Source organism: Panthera uncia (genome assembly GCF_023721935.1).
Source record: "Panthera uncia isolate 11264 chromosome B2 unlocalized genomic scaffold, Puncia_PCG_1.0 HiC_scaffold_24, whole genome shotgun sequence".
Lineage (NCBI taxonomy): Eukaryota > Metazoa > Chordata > Mammalia > Carnivora > Felidae > Panthera > Panthera uncia.
In genome coordinates, this window is record NW_026057580.1 from 53,744,614 (window position 1) to 53,767,039 (window position 22,426).

The 22,426-nt window shown below is 37.7% G+C and overlaps 1 long non-coding RNA gene and 1 pseudogene across 1 annotated transcript; one reads left to right on the plus strand and one right to left on the minus strand.

Annotated features, from left to right (window-relative positions):
* Positions 1-344: 344 nt before the first annotated feature.
* LOC125938702 (uncharacterized) lies at positions 345-15,438 on the plus strand. Its single transcript, XR_007462775.1, has 4 exons — positions 345-403; positions 1,961-2,106; positions 10,804-10,898; positions 15,369-15,438. It is a non-coding gene; the product is annotated as an uncharacterized LOC125938702 (long non-coding RNA).
* Positions 15,439-21,868: 6,430 nt separating this feature from the next.
* On the minus strand, positions 21,869-21,983 carry LOC125939272 (uncharacterized; annotated as a pseudogene).
* Positions 21,984-22,426: the final 443 nt, after the last annotated feature.

Sequence of the window (22,426 nt, forward strand, 5' to 3'; positions counted from 1 at the left end):
CAGTGACTCACTCTCATCATTAAGATTTTAAACACCAATGAACTACTGTTTCAGAGGTGCTCTTAGATCTTAGGGGAGAAAAAAAAGATGTGTATAGAGAAAATGGGGTACAGTTAGCAATTTTCCTGTTACATTAACATGATGATTTGTGTTTGAAGAAATGAAAAAGAGTATATTTCCATGTGTTGGGATGTACTTGAACAACTCCAAGTGTGGATACGTTTATTGCATGTGTGGTAAGATTACAATTTAAGGATTCACACGAGACTCTGAAGGTGTCTTTTTATTCTTAATGTCACAATGCCTCTGAGGATGGCTCTAGAATTTAGCAGAAATAACATCAAGTGAAGGGTTACAGAGTTTCCCTGTTTGCCCTGCTCCCTCATCAGCTGTGTGAGCTCAGGTAACTTGGTTAATTCTCTGAACTTTGGAGTCATTTGCTGCAAAATAGGGGCACATATAAATGGTCTCTATCATTGCTAATAAACATGAAGCACTAAACACTGCCACTTCACATAGTAGGTACTCAATTAATGGCAGACATTTAAAAAAAATTTTTTTAATGTTTTTTTATTTATTTTTGAGAGAGACAGAGACAGAGCATGAGCAGGGGAGGGGCAGAGAGAGAGGGAGACAAAGAATCTGAAGCAGGCTCCAGGCTCTGAGCTGTCAGCACAGAGCCTGGTGCGGGGCTCAAACCCACGAACTGTGAGGTCATGACCTGAGCTGAAGTCGGACGCTTAACCGACTGAGCCACCCAGGAGCCCCAATAGCAGATATTTTAAACCATAGAGCTGCTTTCAGCATATAGTGGGTGCATAGATACTGTGTGATACACAGTTCAGCCTCCAAGAACTTCTGTGGGTTGTACAAATAAGAAGCATTAAAAGATCACTTACTTTTAACTTTTCATTATCGGGAGCATCACGTGAAAAGTGATTTTATTTTTCTCTCTTCTCCATTACACAGAATAACAATGAAATTGCTTATGCATTTATAAATGACTATCTTTGGGGCATGTCTACACAAAACGGTAAAGAACTTATTACTGAACTGAGGTCAAGCATGGTGTTCTGCACACACCAGGTACTCAATATATATCTGTTAGTTAGATGTTGCCTTTTTTTTTTTAAACATTTGCTTTTCAGATTTTAGCCTTTTAACTTTTCTCTTGGGGTTCTTTTTCATATACACCTTAATCGTGCTTGTGCTCACTTTTTTTCTCATTTAAAAACTTTGATTGTTTCTGATTCAATACTATTTCAGAATCATCCCTGTTGTTAAGACTTGTATTGGAGCAGCTGGGTGGCTCAGTGGGTTGAGCATTCAACTCTTGATTTCGGCTCAGGTCATGATCTCAGGGTCGTGAGATCAAGCCCTGCATCAGGCTCCACACTGAGTGCGAGACTCACTCTCTCTCCCTCTTCCCTTCTGTCCTGCTCGTGCTCTCACTCTCCCTAAAATAAAAAAATAAAATTAAAAAAAATTCTGTATTAATGATAGTTCACTGCTCTCGCATTCAAATATGCCAAAAATACAAGTCATAATGACTCTGTACACAAATACATATTAAACAACCATTTTATAACTGAATAACTGAAGACATGGTTAATTAGTTAGCAACTGATATAAACCATCCACCAACTGGGAATTTGCATAGACTCATCGGTATGATCTGGTCAGTCACGTCAGTTGAGATAAAGTATTGTGCACGTTAAGAATATGAATGTAATAATATTGTTGACACTGGCACTTTGGAATTTAAAAATAGAGTCAAGATTTTAATCAGAAACTATTAAGAGTAGTGGAAAATTTATATGTACAATAAAGAAGTATTAAAGTCTTTTTTTTAGGCAACAGTGAAATCTTCATGTCCTCTTTCTACTTTGTCAAGAAGAGCCCTGTGTAAAGTTCTGTACACTTACTGTATTTTTTTTTGTTTTGTTTTGTTTTCATCCAGACATCAGAGACTATTGGATCTCTAACAAACACACAAAGTCTCTAAGAAGAAGGATTGCTAAATGTGAAATCTGTCTTAAAGGACCTGCTTCAAAAATGTGCTCTCTCTGAGTATGAGAGATATTGAAGGAGGACACATGAAGAGAGGTATTTGGCAAGTGTAGCCAGCAAGTAATCAGTAGCCAGAGAATCACTAGTTGTCCTTATTCAACTTATTAAAATTATTTATAGGGCATCCTTACTTTCTTTACTGTTTTCTTCAATTATGAACAATAGATTCTTGACATTTTACATTTGCATTTACTTAAATTTTCAACTCTACTGTGATCCTGATTACTGGTAATGAAATCACACAAAATTTTAAAAAGTAAATTAAAAAAATTACCTTCACGTGTGTTTCTTATGTCATAGTTGGCAAAACATCAAGATAAGCAAGTAAACTCCATTTCCCATACTTCCTTGGCTATTGTAAAATGGAGCTACAAAAATAAGATCCTGTAGGGTAAATACATAGACTGATCTTATGAAAAGAGCAGATAGGAAATTATATTGGGATGTTAGCGACATGAATTTATCGCAAATGAGAGTGGTCGTATTTTCTGAAAGCAAACCTTGAGAAATGATTGACTAGAAATAGATTTAAGGGTGAACTTCTGGAAGTGTGGATTTCTCCAAGAAATCAAAAGAATCTTGAAAGTAGAGGCCCTATGGGAGTCTATTTCAAAGTAAACATTAAACATTTCCCTCAAATCACCTTGGGAAATTCTAGGATTATCCTTTATCTTAGGAGAATTTCTGAATTGGGAGTGGGTAGGCTTATGCACAGAGAGACCCTTTGGAAAAGACTGAGTTATGCATAATCCCTTGGAGGTCTCTGTTATGGGGCCTTGTCAGGTCTCACAGAGCTTCCCTAGAATTTCAGATTGTGAGTTCCAAGGTCTAGAGTCCATCTACAGTAGACATAAACCAATGATATTTAGGCACAGAACACTTTTGACATGTCAGTTTCTGTCAGTGAGACCTGGTTATCAGGCATTTTCAAGGTAATTTATATGAAGAACCTCTAACAGTGCCAGTTATCAAAGCTGAGTGGAACAAATATGCAATCAAACTTTATTTATTTCACTTGAATATATGAATTAGTTCCTGCTGTTTTAACAAGTATCCAACTGGCATTCGTTAGAATTAAATGATGATCTCCAAGTGAGAAATATAGTATGTTGGTAATCATTAGCATTTTATTGACCAATTTGGAATCACTGAATAAAACTGAAATCAAACAAATGGCTGTTAGTATAGTAAATAAGAATAAGAAAAAAAGAAAAGATCTTTCCCCTGTTGCAATGTTAATTCTTTTCAAATGATTAATGAGGAAATATGAACAGAAAGTTAAAAAAATAACCCAGCTATCAGATTTAGCATTAGCCAAAGGGCACGGACCATAAAGTCAATTACTGAAATTCTTAGAGATTTCCAATTCCTATTTATATTTTGGAAATAGTGTCCTTAAAATTAACAGAATTAAAATCTGCAATATTTATGGTCTCAAAACTTGTTTTCACTTTGTTTACTTAGCTAATGTAACAAATTTTTGCATAAATATTTGAGTTTTATTGGTTTCCCAAGATGTTCACAATGCTTTCTTAATAGTTTCTCTAATAATGTTTTCCCTGTTTGGTGATACCACAAGGACATACAATGGTGTCTCCAACATTTTTATATTTTTTTTATAAGGCAGGGAATTTAGAAAGTTGTGAATTCTTGAGGTAGGTCGGGGACTGCAGCAGTAGTGGTCTGTGAAGTCACACTGAAGGAAGTAAAAGAAAGGAGAAAAAGGAAAATAAAGGGAAGGATGGAATGGGGGAGAGTTCAGGAATTCATAGGGCACTACTTTCACGAGAAACATTACATGGGTCCTCTCATTTACTCCTTACACTTACCATGGATAAAAAACAGTGCTCTAATTTTAACATTAAAACCAACGAGGCCCAGATAGTTAAATAACTAGTTAGACAGCTAGTCATTCTAAAAGAAGAAGGATTTGAACTCAAGTCTATCTTAAACCATAGCACATTCATTTTCACTAACATCCTGGAGGGCCAGTATGTTTCAAAACTCTAATCAGTATTTAGACACTATGTGAACAGGGATAAAGCCTGATGGTGAAAGTTGCAGACTTGCAAAACTCCAGTGCACATTCCCACCAGGTCTCTTATGGTAAGTTAAGAGGGGTGGTTAGAAAAAAACAGGTCCCCCAGATATGCCTTGGGGTCAAACAGACACAGATAAGGCTGAGAATTTGAATCCTCGAATCTGTCCAAATATTCTTCCTTTTTTTTAAAAGTAGGCTTCCCAGCCAGTGCAGGGCTTGAACTCATGACCCTGAGACCAAGACCTGAGGTGACATCAAGAGTTGGACGCTTAATCAACTGAGCCACTGATGTACCCCTGTCTGAACATACCTTTCTAATGGAGTAACCCCTCCTACCATTCTGCCTCTCCCAACTACTTATTCCTGTCTAAGAGAACCAGTCTTCTCCCACATTAAGAATTAAAGCCACAACAAAACAAAACAAAACAAAAGAAAACAAAACAAAACAAAACTTCAAATGATGTTACCTGGGGCAGATACTTCATAAGGAGGCATTGATTCTCTTTGGTATGCACTCCCAATGTCCCTCATTGACTCCATGTCCCAAATGAGAATTAAGTCCAAGCATAGCACAGAGAGATAAACTGGGGCCTCCTCCAGGAGAAGACTGCTATTATACCAAGACAGTTGTCATCTGGCAGGAAATTGTCTTCACTAAGGCATTAAGGAATACGTCGCTGAGGGGATCACTGGAATTCATGAAACGGGGTTGTACTCTGTAGGCTAGAGAAGACAGTGAGCTCTGCTGCAATGGAATTAGGCTCCCTGGTGGAAAAGATGGGACCCCAGAGTGGTAGAGGTCAGGTGTTTGCACGTAACCTTTAGAGATAGAGTGGGCACAATTACCATAATTAGCCACAGAGGTCTAGAGCAGTGGCTAATTATTCCCAGGGCTCTGGGAATGAAGTAGCTGAGCGGCCTCCTAATTGCTGTTTGACTTAGGTAAGCGGAAAAATTCCAGGTCTGCTGAGCAAAAACAAGACTTGAAGTAGTGTAGTGGGGTTCATGGCCTCTTACTCAATCCTAAACCTAAATGATCTCATGGACCAGAATGACTTAATTGGCAGGAAGGCCAGCCCTTCTTGAGGAAAGACTCTTGGAAAGGGCCTCAACTCTTTACTGTGAGTCTCCCTCCAAGTCCTCTCTGGAGGCTTAATCCCTTAATAATGTGACTGAAAAAAAGCAAATAACCAGACCATAGGTGATTATTAGATACGGGCTCTGAACGGAACAGGGACTAGTGGAGATTAGGTGAAAGACAAAGTCTTGGCAAAGTCAATGTTACCCCAAATTCTCTGGGATTGTTTCTCCTGTTAACTCCCTAGTCCTGAAATATTTGAAGCAAACATACACTAACTGGTTCTCTATACGATGGAATGAGGCTAGAGCAGACAGTGAGGTCTGCTGCAGTGGAATTAGGGATCCCAGAGTGGCAGAGGTCAAGTGTTGGCAGGTAACCTTCAGAGATATAGTGGGCACAATTACTCTAATTAGCCAAGGAATTCTATAGCAGTGGCTAATTATTATAGAACTGTTCCATACAACTTCCTCTTATGGGATCCTCCCCCCAAGATGTGATGCTCAATCAAAAGCAATACCACATTCTTGGTGGATACTCCCAACACCATTAAGAACTTAAGAGATAACAGAGTAAATGTTTCTATTTTATACCCATTTGACTTTCCTGCTTGACTACTGCAAAAATTAGAAGGATCGTGGAGAATGACTGTTGATTATAACAACCTTAATCAGATGTTCTGGATATGATATGTTCACTGGAGCAAATGAAAAGTAACGTTGACCTTGGTATGCTATGCTATTACCCTAAAAACATTGTCTTATCTGCCAGCTACTTAACATAATCAGAGACAGTGTGCATTCATGTATCAGGGAGAGCAGCACTATTTACCTTTTTTGTTTTTAGTTCTATGACAAATTTTTGCTTTCTGTCTTAATCTCACATGGAGGAAACTTTGTTGTTTACTTGTGGCATTCCATAGCCTACACACTGATTCATTGCCTTATGCTAACTGAAGCCGGTCAGAAGGAAGTTACAAGCACCATAGTTGCTTTAGTGAGATACATGAAGGCCTGCCAAGTCCATGTCAGGAAGGCATGTCTGGGGATACTTTCCTAAAGTAAAAGACAAGGTGCTGCACTTGTTACTACCCTCCAAAGAGAAAAAAAAGGCAGAAATGCTTAATTTACTTCTGTAAAATTTGGTGCAAATATATAAAATATCTGGGCATGTTATTTTTTAATGTTTGTTTATTTTTGAAAGTGAGAGAGAGACAGAGCATGAGCGGGGAAGGGGTAGAGATAGAGGGAGACACAGAATTCAAAGCAGGCTCCAGGCTTTGAGCTGTCCGCACAGAGCCCAACGTGGGGCTGGAACTCACGGACAGCGAGAACATGCCCTGCACTGAATTCGAACACTTAACTGACTGAGCCACCCAGGCGCCCCAGGCATGTTATTTTAATATATTTACCAGGTAGCGTATAAGGCTGCAGTTTTGAATAAGGCCCAAAGCAAGAGAAGGCTACACAGCAGGCCTAGGCTATAGTGCAATCATCCTGACATATGGACCTTATAACCCAGCAGGCACAATGATGAAGGGGACTGTGGTATACAGAGATATTTTATGAGATCTCTGCCACATCTGAACATGAGAATAATAATGGAGACCACTTGGGTTTTACATTAGATCCATGCCCTATTCTTCCAGTGATTATTCTCCATTTGAAAAGTAGCTCCTGGTGTACACCTGGGTTTTGGTAAATAAACCCCAATTGCCTAATCAGGGGACACCAAGTGAGTTTATGATGCAAGTTGCCCAAAATGGAAAAGCCAGACAAGAACATATTCTAAGGGGTACAATGCTGAGGGATGAATTGTGCTGATTTTTCTGTTTCTTCTTCCAGCTCAGTTCTTTACTCTTTTTACCCTGTTGTGTGCTCTGAGAAGTATATCCTGGGCCCCCTTGCACCTGTAGCTTCTAGTTGTGTTTGGCCAGTGAGAAGTAATGAAATGGAGGGCAATGGGAAATTGATTACTACTTTATTTCCTTTGCCTCCTCTCTGCTGAGCTGAGGTTTCGCGGTAGTTGTGTTTCCTCTCTAGATCAACACCTCCTTTCCCTAATGGCCACAACTAAAACTCCTTGAAACAGTCTGAGAATAGTGTTGCCCCCCACACCCCCGCCCAAACCCCTTGCTAGTCCTTGGGACCTTCAACATTCTCTTTTGTTGCTCCTAACCTATTTCACACTTCTGTAAATAGTTCCTTTATTTAACTCTCAGCCATTATTCCTTTGAGTATGCAATCATTTTTTTTTGTCCCCTCAGAATCAATGACAGAATGAAAAGAGGATCCTGGGAAAATATCAGGTCATACTGTACTATGCATTTATGGGCTTTTTAGTAAGAGATAAATAAAACCTATCTCTTTTAAAGATACTGTTACTTTGGGGTTTTCTATTATAGGCAGCCAAGCATAATCCTCAATGATATAATTCCTCACTTTGGTAACTCTTTCTCCCACTTGCCTGGAAAGTGCCGCTGTTTTGGCCCCATCCCAGTATCCACTGTATCCCATAGATGTCTCTCCTTCCTCTGAGTGTCAACAGACTTAGTGCCTTTACTGCTTATTTTGGGCTGAGAATGTCTAAAATGTATCATTATCTACCATTCCCATATCATCCACTGTCCCTTAACCAAAATTCAGCTAACATGCCCTGAACTCAGTAGGTAATCAATGTATGTTGTTGATAAGATGATATTTCCCCCATTTATTTAGGAGGAGTCAAATTTCATAGCCTTTTAAGTGCAGAAGACTGATAGTTTAAGTAGTTTCTTTCTGGATTCTTGCCATAAGTCTGTCTTATGACAAGCTTTTTTTTTTTTCCTCTGACTCTGCCGGAAAAGCAATGTGGAAGACTATCGTGGGGGATGCTTTAGTAAAGAGGGAAGAAGAGACTCAAGCCCTGTATCATCTGGCTCCATGGTCACGTGCTGGGGCAGCCTCTGGTGTACATGGCCCTCAGAGACCTTTCTGCAGGTTGTGATCCTGTCAATCTGCTCATTTTACTCCGGTGAAATCTCCTCTTTCTTACCCACACCTATTCTTCCAAAAGCTGTAGCTAAGACTGCTAGTCCCTCACTGAAGGATGATTTTTGTCAGTATGTGTGTGACTGGCACATATCTCGTGAGATTAGAGGCACTAGAAGGGCAAAGGCTTTTTCTGCCTTGGGTACTTTTATATCCTTAGTGGCTAACACATGCCTGCGTTATAGCAGAAAGTCAAAGAAGTAATTTTACCTAAAATAGTAAACACATCTCCAAGATCTCAGTCAAAATCCAGCATAGTATTCCTCCATAAAATCTTCCTTTCTACTATTTTCATCACCTTCAAAATGCTACATGTGATAGATTTTACTCCCTCTATAATTCCATAGTAATTCATATATGTTTCTCTTATACATATTTGTCATTTGTTATTTGTCATGCTACCTCACAATTACATGTGTGTTTCCTACTAGCCTATGTCATTATCAAGCATAGTAGCTATACAACTGAGTGTTTAAACACCTGGGCTCTGAATTCCAGCTCTGCTACTTTATACCTATGTCTTCTTAAGTTAATGTAACTGCTAAGAGTCAGTTTCCTTATTTGTAAAGTGGAGACAATTTATTTATCCATGTATTTATCATTGATGTATTTGTTATGTGTTAGGTGCCAAGGTAGGCTGGTGATAGAGTTAAGAGAGAAGAAAAAGAAAAAGGAAAGGAAAGAAGAGGAAAAGAAAGGAAAGTGGACAATGTCCTTGCCCTGATAGACAGCACCTTCTAGCTATAGATATATCCATATCTAGCCATGTCAAAATCTTCAAAACAAGCAAACAATACAATTTCATACATTTACAAGTCATCCAAAAAAATAAAGGAAGATAAGGGAGTAGAGCTTGTTAGAGCTGGCAGACGGTCCTGGTGTTTGTTAGGGAAGCTGATTTGTGAATTGAAGAAGACCCTCAAGTCCTTATATTCTGTTTCTTCTCCTTGAGGCATTGGTATGATTACACATTCTATTGTCTCTGGAGTTAGGCATGACCTTGTGAATTGCTTTGGCTCATGAAAGGTGGACAGAAGGGAGTCTCATGCAGAAGCTTTAAGACAAGCCAATTAAAATTTGCTGTAACTTCTTTCCCCTCCTGGAATTATTATGGAAATGTTTATTGAGAAGGGGTTTTCATTAGCTTAGGGGACCCACACTGGACATCGGCTCATGATTTGACAATTGTTTTTGCTACAGTGTAACCTATGTATCCTTACTGACACGGGCCTCTCATCACAATGTCTGTCACCCAGAAAGTGCTCGCTAAGTTCTTCTTCTTCTTATTAATTTTATTTGGGTAACATTTGTATTGCCAGTGTTGAAACATAGTAGGGAGTCAATATCTTTTTCCTAATAAGCATGAGTTTTAAGGTATTAAAGTGCAAGTCTTTCAAGCCTACCTTCACAGATAGGAAAAGTAAAGTCCAAGTAATTCAAATTACCTGTCAGAGGGGGCACAGTGTCAGCCTGTAGATCCAAAGAGGACCTCCGGGGGGAAAATTAAACTTTAGGTTTCTAATGCTATTTTTCTATTGATTAGCAATATAAAACTAGATACACACACTTTTGAAGTTATTTTATTCGACAACATAATAAATCTAATTATAAATTCAGAAAACCTTTAAAAATCAAATATATAAATAAAAAATGTTAACTCAAGTAAAATACTATTAGGAATAGTAAACTTTGTCTCAAAATGCCAATATAAACTAACAATGGTTATTTATTTTGAGCCACAAAATTAAATTTTAAAAGAAATAACTAAGTAACTTAACCAGACAGAAATGTCAGTTTGAACTGAAATATAGCTCAGTTTCTCTTAAACCTTTGCAAGGGAGCCACAGGAAAAAAACCCATAACTTTTTCTTGTGGCAGAAATTGCTAACAGCACCAGAGTAAATCTGCTGGTTGTGAAACATGTAAGGACAGATCTGGAGAAGGGGGAGAAATGCAAAACACATCAGAGGCAATTTTTCAGTGGATAAAATTAAATCAAAGGAAAAAGCAAGTTTACTGGGACATAAATATAAATGATAAAATGAGAACTACATTTTCTAAAATAAGAATGTGTCCCTTACGTATTTGAGTACTATCTATGAAATCAACTCCATGATTTAAAATTCTATAAATGAAATTTTAAATATTCTATTTCTGATGTATACTAAAAACTAGTGAATTGATTATATTGTTTCTTTTTAGAGCTCGCTATCTACTACAACAACTGCTGGAGCAAAAGAATAAAATTGAATTTGTATTATATGTTGATGACAAATACAGTACGATCACAATAGTAGCTTTAATAGACTTGACTTGAAATAATGTGCTTTAATAGGCTTGATTTGAAAATATGCAGGTAATGGTTTTTCTAAGTTGTTGAAATAACCAATACAATTTCCTCCACTCTGGGAACTGAACAAGAAAAAATTAGTAGACTAGGCCATAGAGTTACACTGCACTTTTAATTTTCCTGTTGTTTTACAAGACATGTTAACCTAAATAGAACAGATTTGTGAAATGTGTTCTAGTAAGAATGAGAAATTGCCTTTTGCGTTGCTTTTAGATTTTTTTCTTTTTATTCCAAGCTTGTAGCGCTGATTATGTGACTATCAAACGAAACCTTAACCAATCAACCAAGTTTCCAGAAAGAGTTTTCTAGGAACCGCATGGTTCAATTTGGGTAGGTATAAAAAACAAACACACCCATACAAAAATTACTACAACAATAAAAATGACGTAGTTCTTAAGTTTGTATCAATAAAAGTTTATTTTAATTGATCTGTGTATCTATTTCAGTTGACAAGTAGCTTTTAATTTGGAAAATAGAATATAAAAATCTTTTCAAATAGTAAACCATTAAGAAAAATAATTATTTTTCAAGGAAGAGATATTCATATATATCCTATATTAAGTCATATATACGCTCTCCATGACTATATACACACACATTCCACATATAGAGGCATACATATGTATATGTGTGGCTTCAAGTCTGTGTTTGTGTACAATATTGGAAACAATATGAACAAAGTTTGAACTTATTTCTTTCTCATTTGTTTGAGAGAGAGCCTGCAAGTGGGGGAGAGGGAGACAGAGAGAGAGACAGAATTGTAAGCAAGCTCCCCGCTGACACGGGCCTTGATTCCACAACCATGGGATCATGACCTGAGCCAAAATCAAGAGTTGGATGCTCAACCGACTGAGCCACCTGCCTGCCTCAATTTCTTTTGTGATAAAGTGAAAACACAGTTCCTGTCCTTTTCTTGAGTTCAATGAGGTTGCTTTAAATGGTTTGACATGGGGCGCCTGGGTGGCTCAGTCGGTTAAGCGTCCGACTTCAGCTCAGGTCACGATCTCGCGGTCCATGAGTTCGAGCCCCTCGTCGGGCTCTGGTCTGATGGCTCGGAGCCTGGAACCTGCTTCCGATTCTGTGTCTCCCTCTCTCTCTGCCCCTCCCCTGTTCATGCTCTGTCTCTCTCTGTCTCAAAAATAAATAAACGTTAAAAAATAAATAAGTAAATGGCTTGACACAACTGTATTAGCAGGGGTAGTCATACTCCCCTGAGTTTCTAAAATGTATTAAAATAAAAGACTCTTCCACTAACAAATTCTACTAGAATTATCAATTCTTCACCACTGAAGTTTAGCCATTAGGCAGATGGATGGGTTTTTACTCCTCCTATCATTTTTAATTGTCATGGAATTACATTTATCCTCCCTAAACCAGTACAATGTATGCTGTTCTTGCTTCAGTTGAAAGGGATGCACCCTAGAAGAGATAAATTATTCCATTATCACCAAAACATTTATTAAATGTCCATATTTTTAGGAGGCAGGGATGAATGTTATAGATGGGAATTAATTAGGCTCAATTCCTGCCTCATTGGAGGTTAGAGTGTAAGATGTCCAGACAGCAATGATGCAGGCATTTTAAGGCCATGCATCAAACATGGGGAAAGAGATGAGTTAAGTAAGTTTCTATCAAGAACATTTGCACCCTTGAGCAAAGTATATCAGTGAACTGGGTGAAAAAGGACACCCTCGGGTGATGCATGTCATGGTGATTCACAACCACTCCACCAATCATGTAGGAAAGACCCCTGCCGAAATCCCAGGATTTAACTGAGTGCTGCTCAGGATAAGAAGGGGTAGGCACAGTGGGATTTTCCCTAAATCTTCCATATCTCATCTCAGAAATTACTGAAGGGAAGGGATTGCCAGCTACATCTGCGCTACATATTTTTTAAATGTCTTATGTGATGGGGGGAAGAGGGGTCAAATAGGGAATACGCCACTTATTGGCAAACATCATGGAGAACTACACTAGAGCAGTGGACACCTTTCATACTGGTAGAGTTTTAAATAAGTGCTTAGAGAATTACACCCATTTCACATATCAGATATCCCTAATACACCAATATATCACTACCTCTCCTTTACTACCCACTGCTAGGTGGTTCCCGGATCTTACTAATTCTACCACATTTCTGTTGCTCAACTTATCTCTCCTTCATCTTTTGCAAAACAAACCAAATTAACATAGATTGCTAATGTTTTCTTTTTTTTTCTTTTTTTAAATGTTTTTATTTTAGAGAAAGAGAGTGCCTATGAGAGCAGGAAGGAAGGGCAGAAGGAGAGGGAGAGAGAGAGGGGGAGAGAAAGAAAGAGAGAGAGAGAGAGAGAGAGAGAGAGAGAGAGAGAATCTCAAGCAGGCTCCACGTTCAGTGCAGAGCCTGACAGAGGGCTCAATCCCACGACCCGGGGATCATGACCTAAGTCATAATTAAGAATCAGTCATTCAACCAACTGAGCCACCCATGCACCCCTGTTTATCTTTTCTTTCTGAATAACTGCCTAGCCATTTTTTTTCTCTCTACTCTGTCTACCAATTCTTTCCATAATAGGTCCATGTGGCCTATTAATTTGAGATTAATTTTTTAAAAAATATGCATCATATCATACATTTTTCACTTAAAAAAATCCAAGAGCTTTCCATCAGTTAGGCAATGAATGCTTGACTCATGAAATTAACACGTAAATGACACTGATGTATCAGTTTTTTCTTCAAGAACTGTTCCCTCGCTGCCTTCCTGTTCCCCCATTTCAGCCATGAGCTTGATGAACGCATTGTGAGTTTTCCCGCCTATCTGTATGTATATATATTGTTCCCTCGGCTCGAAATATTGTTGTCGTTCTTCTCCACTTGAAGAGCCCTTTATTTACCTCCAATACCAAGTCTAAATGTCGTCTCTTTTACATAGATTTCTGGTGTGTTCCGAGCCAGCTCAGCACTCCCTACTGTTTTACCCATTACATTTTATGGGTCTGATTCTTCCAATGCAGGAGAGCTCTTAGAAGGCAGACACGGTCTTGTTCATGCATTCTCACTTGCCAACACTATCGGTGAATTAATATCATTTTCTTACGTGTTGATTTTTATTTTTATAGTTATTTCAAGCACATCGTTTCATTTTATACTTTCCATAAGTTTGTAAAGTATTACACAGCAGATGTTGTTCCCATATAACAGATAAGGAAATTGAGTATTAAAGCCAACACATCACTGAGAGCTTTTGCTTTGTTTTAAATATTTGTTTTGTTTTACTTACAGCTTAATATCTTTCCAGCATATTATGGCATTTGTTTTATAAACATTACATTTAATCACATGTGAGCGTGTATGTGTTTCCCTCTGCTATGGGGTAAAAAGAAAAACCACCCTTTTGCATGTATATGACTTTCTTTGAACATTCATTAAAGATCAGCATATTATAAACAACAAAAAAAACCCTCTTATCCCTTACTTCTTTCATTTTGACTCTAACCTCATCATGACATAAAACTACTGCTTGACAGATGATCCAACCAAGGTATTATAAAACATTCTTGATAGGTGCTTTAGGTTAATGATTTATGAAATAATTGTTGAGGTCAACTACTATGAACAGAGCATTCCAAAAGTCTTAGTACAAAAGTTCTAATAGATCATATCCTTTGTGCACTTTAGGGGAGGTAACCATAAATTTATTTTGATAATGTCTATGTCAGTCGGTATGTTTTATTTTTCTTTCATGCAAAAGAATGAGTATTAATATAAGGGAAAACCTGTGATTAATAGAGGCAAATGCAAAAGGACCTAGTTAATGTTGTTCCTACATTTCTATGTTGAAAATAAACTAGATTAAGTTTTCAGCATATATGAGAGGAAAGAGGGGAAATAATTATTAGCCAATATAACCGACTCATTTTTCTTTCCAGAAAACAGCAAGATTTAGGAACATAGATAGGGAAATATTGAGAGAAAGAACATTCAGGCATTTTTATAACTCTTAAAAGGAAGGGCAAATGACTAGATGATGGGTTTTGTGGGATAATCCTGTGTTTTCCTATACACGACAAAGTCACTCAGGCAGCTGTCAGTGGGGCACATTGCTTCAATTGCTTCTATAGTGGCTGTGATGGTTTTGTCCTGGCTCATTCACATTCGGGAGCCCGATCCCATTTGTGTGCACAGCCCTGCATTTATAAGCCGATGCCTGAGATCGGTTAGTGATTTTCTTCTGACCAAATGTGTGTGTACAAATATCTCCTCTTATCTGAACATTTTGAGGAAAGTTTGGTAAATCGTGCACGAATCAGGAGGGAGGACATAAATCAAAAGTAAAATCATGATTTCAACGCCTTGAACTCTTGCTGTGTATTTTGTCACTCTTGGGCCTTACTCAAATGGTTAATGAGACCGAAACTATGTGAAATGCATGTCTCTAAAATTTAAGTGGGATGCCACCACATTTGAGCAAAGAGCTATTAAAATGATGAAATCATTATATTGGGTCCAACGATGAAAGACCTTGTAAATATTTAGTCTTTCTCAGTCACAAACCACTTAAATGGATGAATATAGTCTAGTCATTGGTTTATGGTTCTAATAACCTCCAGGAAATGTCAAATTCACATGCTGTCCCAGAACACAAGATTTAGCTTTTGGATTTTTAATTTAACTAAAAGATGTGTAAAAGCACACAGTCATCCAGCTCCCTATTGGCTCCACATCTGTGTAGGATTATATGCAAACAATGTTTGAGTTAGCATTGGCAGTCACATAGGCTTGCTAGCTGAAATGTAATTAATTGTATTTTTTTTTTTTAAGATAGACAAAAAGGAATGAAGGAGGACAATTTGGAGAAGCACTGTTTTCAGCAATAATCTTACATATGAGGTAAGGCTCAAAGTTGCCAAAATGGAATCTGGAAATAGAGATCCATCAGCCTTATGTCTAAAGTAAATCATAATTGTTCTGAAAATGATTAACGCTGGGTGACAGCCAATGTTCCTTTGATAAAATAGTACTTAGTCTGATTCTACAATTGAGCAGACAGGAAATGGCTCACCTTTTGGTAATGAATTAACTCTTTCCTATAGGGCTTCAGTAATTCCTAAACTTAAGCCCTCAACATGTCTAGGATACTAGGAAATTAAACAGAGTTTCCAAGGGTTGCAAACAGTTATTCTTTCTCTATAATTATCTTACATTCCTTAGTTTTACTCTTATCTGAAGATTATGTTGGACAATATACCTATTGCTCAGGGAACTTAAAAATTCTCTCTGTTGATTTGGCTTCCTCAAAGTAGAAGTTCATAAACAATGGCATGGCAGTACTCCTTGGTGACATTTTCAGCCTGCGAAAGTTACACAAAATATTTTTCAATACTTTATAATAAAGTGAGACACAAGCAGAGCAAATTTCTACAATTTGTCAAATGTAGTCCATAAATTTGTAATAAGATTTGCAATTTCCTGATTCCTGGAATGCAAAAAACAAAAAGCAAAAAAAAACTTGAAATACCCACCCCACCCCCCAACCTAAAACAACAAAGTATGAAGCTGGGTCTCCTTCATCATACTGTGTATTTAAATGTAGACACAGGTCTCCACATTCCACACCATGCACCCTATATGCAACATTGCCAAGCCCAGGCTCTTCCTTCCCATGGGGATAAGTTAAATCCATCTAGAAAATGATTCGATCTGCAGAATGCAGATCATTTTAAACTGGAATGAAGAATAAAGCCTTGGAGACAGCACAGAATGTGGTTATAGTAGTCCACGTTAAAAATGACCAGAGCATCAACAAGGGATTTGGCTGCTAGACTAGTGTGGTTATTAATGGACAAATGCTCTTTCCTCAACCGGGGAACTGCTTCTACTCCTTGTGGTTATGGGAATAGGAAATGGAAGGAGACAACACTTTACTGGCAGACACATTACTGACCCTGCAGAGGCAGCAAGAATAATGAGGAGAGAAGGCTTTAGAGAAGAGTGTCCTGCCAAGCAGAATAATTGCTACAAGAAGTACAGGATACATTGGACATGATGGTGACTGGGTTGGATCATCCTCTATCAGAGTAGGGTGGATCAACCAAATGTGCTGGTGAATCAAATTATCCTAGAATGTTGAAATCACTGGGTAGGAAGCAAGGGCATCCTAATTCCTGTCCATTTATCAGTCACGGATATTTGAAGGAACCAACTTTTTATGTCAGTTATGACACATGTAGACAGCTACTTGCTACCCATATATCTGGAATGGTCCTGAGTTCAGATGTCCATTATGCAATCTGAATTTGTCCTGATTTTTTTGCTTTAATCAATATTGCAATCAAAATTATGTAGAAATGCAGTTTTAGACTAGAACAACTCTCCAAGACATGCTTAAAACCAACCAACAAACAAAAGGGTTAGGATGTTTTTTTGTAATTACAAATTTTTGCAGTTGTGTTTGGTTAGAAATGAACAAATATTAAATGTATGTTTTTTGGTTTGATATTTTGCTTATTTTGCGTCTCAAAATTGTTTACTTATGACAGAATCAAATCCTTGTGAAAAACATATTTGGAACAGAGTCAAGACGATATAATGCATCAAACAGATGAAGGAGAAATAAATAATGAAAGAACATAAATAAATAAAATAAAGTGAGAAAGCAAGCCATGTTACTGTAGGCTAAATGATATCTAGACGGGCCTCTCCTCAGAAACAGATATTCTGTTTAGTGTTTTTTCTCTTTTCTCTAACACCTTGACTTAGGGAGCCCAAAGAATAGCTTCTCCTGAGAACAAAAGCACAATTAAAGGAGTCATGCAGAGGGACAAACCAGTCCTTACCTCTGCCACTTAGAACTTGACACATAAGTGGATAATTTCTGAAGCAAGACAGCTTTTGCAGAACTATATTTTTTGAGATGCTTAAAATTCCTCCACTAACGATATATTCTTCCACTTGTGATTTATTATTGAATTTTAGAGCAGGAACTTATCAAGGCTTTTTGGGGTCTCTAAAGAAACAATTTGTTGAAATGAAACTGCCCCTGGTAAGGGTCAGAACATTATGAGCAGGCACTCGGGCAGTTTTCTTCATAATCATGTTAGAAAATCTTGCTTGCTGGAAAGGGAAAATAAGATGACCCCTCTAAGGAGCTATGGGAAAAGGAAAATCGGTGCTTTGAGTGGGAAGCAATGCGAGTGAAAAGGTATTAAAATGGACTTTCTTTGGATCCCTGCCTTTTCTGCTGTTTGCCCCCACTCTGCATACAAAGGGGTCCAGCTCTGGCTGCTCTTCCTGATGATATTATTGGCAGTCAGCTGAAAGTCTGCACAGAGAATGCCACAGTCACGGCAGGATTGTTTCTGTATTGAAAAAGCAGAGAGCAACTTCTTGGCACTCCATCGGAAGAGATGTGATTTCCTAACGAAAGTGGAATGCTCGGTCAGAAGAGTTGTTGGAACTTCCCCCTCTGCCATGAAACCTGGTGAATGGTTTGAGTTTTTCCAAAATTATTTCAAATTGAGCTGCTAGGAGGCTGTGCCGACCGTTCCAATTTTCCTCTCAATTTTGCATTTTGTTGGATGCTTCCCTCAAGTCTTCCAGTGTAGTTCAGTCATTAGTCAGAGCTGGAAGGTTTATTATTTATTTTGACAGTCACCAGCCTATTTTGTCAAACAGTACACATTACTGCTCCATTTGACAGGTGTTACTCTTAAAATCCTTCAGTTTCTTTTTCCTCCTTTGAGCGAGGCTTCTGTGTCTGCTGTCTTGTTTGCCTTCCCAAAGGAAGCACGGTACATTTTCTGGTTGATAAAAGCTTTATGTTGTTGCTACTTTTCAGTGACAGATTAGGCAGCCATTGGTCAAAAACTTTTTTCTTGATTTAATCTAAATTTTGGTGATGTGCTTAAGCTGGGATCCAGTGGGAGATTAAATAGAAGGATGAAAGAAAGGATGGTGGGCACAGTGTAACTAGAGGCAAGAAAGCACTGCCATTTCACCGAAAGATGAATATTATGAGGTTACAGAGGTCAAAACAAGCTTTAAGTTTAACGGTGTGAGGATTAGGCCAGAGGGAAAAAAAGCCACATCATTTATTTGTTGCTCTTACAAAAGGAAAATGCGTGTGACCGTAATGACCTAGAAGAGAATGGTAGGTCAGAGGAAAAAGGTTAGGTAGGTCTTTGTGGAGAAGATGGCTTCTGAATTGATTTAAAAAAAATTAATGTTTATTTATTTTTGAGGGAGAGAAGAGAGAGAGAGAGAGAGAGAGAGAGAATGAGTCGGGGAGGGGAAGGGAGAGAGAAAGACACAGAATCTGAAGCAGGCTCCAGGCTCTGAGCTGTCAGCACAGAGCCTAATGCAGGGCTTGAGCTCACAGACCATGAGATCATGACCTGAGCCTAAATGAGAGGTTTAACCAACTGTCCCACCTAGGCGCTCCATGAATTGATTTTTAAAGGTAAATGGTAATACAGACAAAAGAAGAGGTAGTCAGAAGGGCTTTCTATAATGATACCAATATAGGTGGGATGGTGAATTTGATTTTGGATATGTCGCTTACAACATATTATGAAGTGTTTGGGAATGAAGTTTTCTCTGATATTCATGGCCCATCACTGTTATCCATTTGGTTGGCTAACTTCCTTATCTACTCAAGTGTCATTTCCTCAGGAAGACTTCTGACTTCTGACTTGCTGACAGTGTGGAGCCTGCTTGGGATTCTCTCTCTCTTCCTCTCTTTGTCTTTCCCTTGCTTTCTCTCTTTCTCTCTCTCTCTTTCTCTCTCTCTCTCAAAATAAATAAATAAACTTAATAAAATAAAGTAAAGTAAAATAAAATAAAATAGGTATGATACTTTCATCTCAGGATGATTGTGGAGATTAGTTTTGAAAAAAAAAAAAAACTTTCTAGAAGGCCTGAATTTGTTAAGTACTCACCAAATGCAAATTTATAACTTCATGAAATCTTTCTATAGCACTCATCTGCACCATACTGATTGGTAACACTTTAAGTACATGCTATATCTTCACAATTAAGGAGTAAACTACTTGAAGGCAGTGACTCCCCAGATCCTTGGCATAGGGCCATACACATTTAAAATTTGGAACATGATAAAGTCTGTTGATTAAGACATTAACATTACTTTAAAAATATAAGCACCATTTTGGGGGGAGTAAATGTGAACTCACTGGCTTTACTGGAATTAAGACAATGTGTATTAGTTTGTTATTGTTTTGCATTCTACATTATGCTGTCTTCTCTATAAAGCAAACTTTACTTAAAAGAAATGTATATAAGAAAATAAGAGGGCTAGTGTTTTGACAGTCAGAGGAGGGTTTTCAAAACCTAATGCCAGATGTTAGGTCAATCTTGGGAATCATGGTCATTTTAGTTTTACATTAAGAATTTTATGTCTCTTTTTAAGACATCCAATAATATTGCAGCAATTACATTTTTAGGCAAAAGCATTTTAGAGATCAAATGCTTTTTCCCCTCTTTCTGAAATATGATTATTTCAATTACTAGTAGCAACAATTAATCACTAACTGATTCATCAGCCTGCAGCTGGGATTGGAGAGCTGACTTCCTTTCTTTATTCCTATTTTATGTTCTACTGTGCTCAGCAGGGATTGACTAATAGCAAGCTAATAACCTTTTCCTACTCTGAGTACCTTTTTCTAATACCCACAAAGAAGAAAATTTTAAATACTTTTTCCCAAGTACATCTTTACCTCACAATTTCTGAAGGGAACTTTAACATTACAAGTGTCGATCCATTTTGTTGTAAGAATAAGGAATTATAGGAAGACATTTCCTTAAGGTTTGTCCGACCATTCTTTGCTATGTTTCACTAAACAACTCATGCTAGAGGGATGGTTATATAACTCACTCCAAATGGGTAACGATTTTCTATTTCTTGGAATTTATCTGAGTCATATGACTCCGTATCTATAATATACCAATATATACATACCCATCTATATAGCAATAAATCTTCTTCAAGCATTCTAGTGTTCTGATTATCAGTATGTTGTATTTCCTAGAATTCAGTGAGAAGATATTGTAACCTATTTGGATTATTCCTAGGAGATGCCAGAAGCTTGGCCCAGAAGAAGCATACTCATCCTCTACTCCAGAGGAGTAGGTTCTTTTAGAACAAGGGCTCTCAAATAAAAAATCCATAGACTTCAAACTATCTGCAAACATCAAAGAACAATTTGTGTCATTGGGCATTTTCCATATTTTGTATAAATTTCTCCAAATTATTAACATAAATCCTCTTAATGGAAACCAGATTTCCCCTCAGGACATACAGAATAACCTTCTAGATAACCACATTCATTTATTTACTTAACTATTTTAAAGTCTAGTATCCTTGGAAAATGTTAGCTACAAGATCTATAGGCTAAAATTCACTCTTCTTAATGTAACTGAAATCATAATTAGTAGGCACTGGTCATACAGCTGTCAAGAACTTAGAAGGGTCTGAAACTTTACCCTACCTATGTGCCAAGTTAGCTTGCTACAGTTTCATGGGTGATGGCAGAAGACATGACACCCCTGAATAAGACACAAAGAATTTTATTACTCACAGCAATGGTAGTAGTCAGAGTATCGGCATTTTATGCTGGTGTCCCACAGGGCAATGCTAAATGGGTGAAATATCTGCTCACACATAGTGGTTATATAAGAGGAGTAGAATTCCAACCATAGGAATAATGAATCTTTTATAATGGGCAGTAAACCTGACTGATCTTTGCCCTAAAGAGAAACAATATCTTTGTTGTATTGAACTGTAAACGTGCAGGACCCACAGAGAATTGTCTTCCAACTATACTTATCCCTTGATTCAACACTCTTTTGACTACTGGAAAAGTTTCCTACTAGTACACCACTCTGTCAGGTGCATTGATCAATGACTCATAGAGGTTAGGACCAAATCTGTTAAATTTGTCTCATACTATATTTAATTAAGGTTACTATCAGTAGGACTCTGAGCAGCAGGATAAGGCAATATTCAATATTAACATCAAGTGTTCCAGACCCAATCATGTGAGCAAATCTTATAAACCATCTCGATCTACCTTAGAAATCCAGGTGTATTTCTCCTTAAGTTTCCACCTTGACCTTCCCATCTGGATCAAGGCACTAATCCAGGTATAGTGGGATATATCAGCGATCACACAGACTCTACCTTGCCCTGCAAGAAAAAAATTTATGGCCAATATCATCTATAACAAGCCTGGCCACTGAGTTAAGGTTAACCTGAATACATTCCAGGACTGAGGTGGTATCTTTGATCACCTCAACTAATATTGAAGAGAAATTTTGTGTCAATTTTTCCTTCATGAATTTGTGTGTCATCCTTGTGCAGGGGCTATGCTAATCTTCACTGTATCATTCCAATTTTGGTATATGTGCTGCTGAAGCAAGCACTTATATCACCTTGTCTAATACAATTTTCTAATTCTAATTTTTCCTACTATGACTCAGATTGTAGGGAAAACTATGACATTGGTATAAGTAGCAAATCATTTATCCCTCTAGAAGGCTCCCCAAGCAACTAAGTGTAGCTCATTTTGGAGATACAATGCAGTCATTTAAGGGTTACATTACCCACTGGGAGTGTTTTTTAACTTGGAGACCTCTTGTGATTACTCTTAAGAGGACAATAATAATTTTATGGGAAAGAAATAAGGTAATACTTGGCTTCCACACAAGACCTATAATCCCAAAAGTACTCTTGATGTCCCTAAAAGGATGGAGCCATTTATAATTATTGGAGCTCCTAAAGTGGAATCTATATCATCCAAGATCACAAGTTGACATTGCCCCATTGTGGCCTCCTAGCCATCTGGTAGGTCTCAGGTTTCTCAATT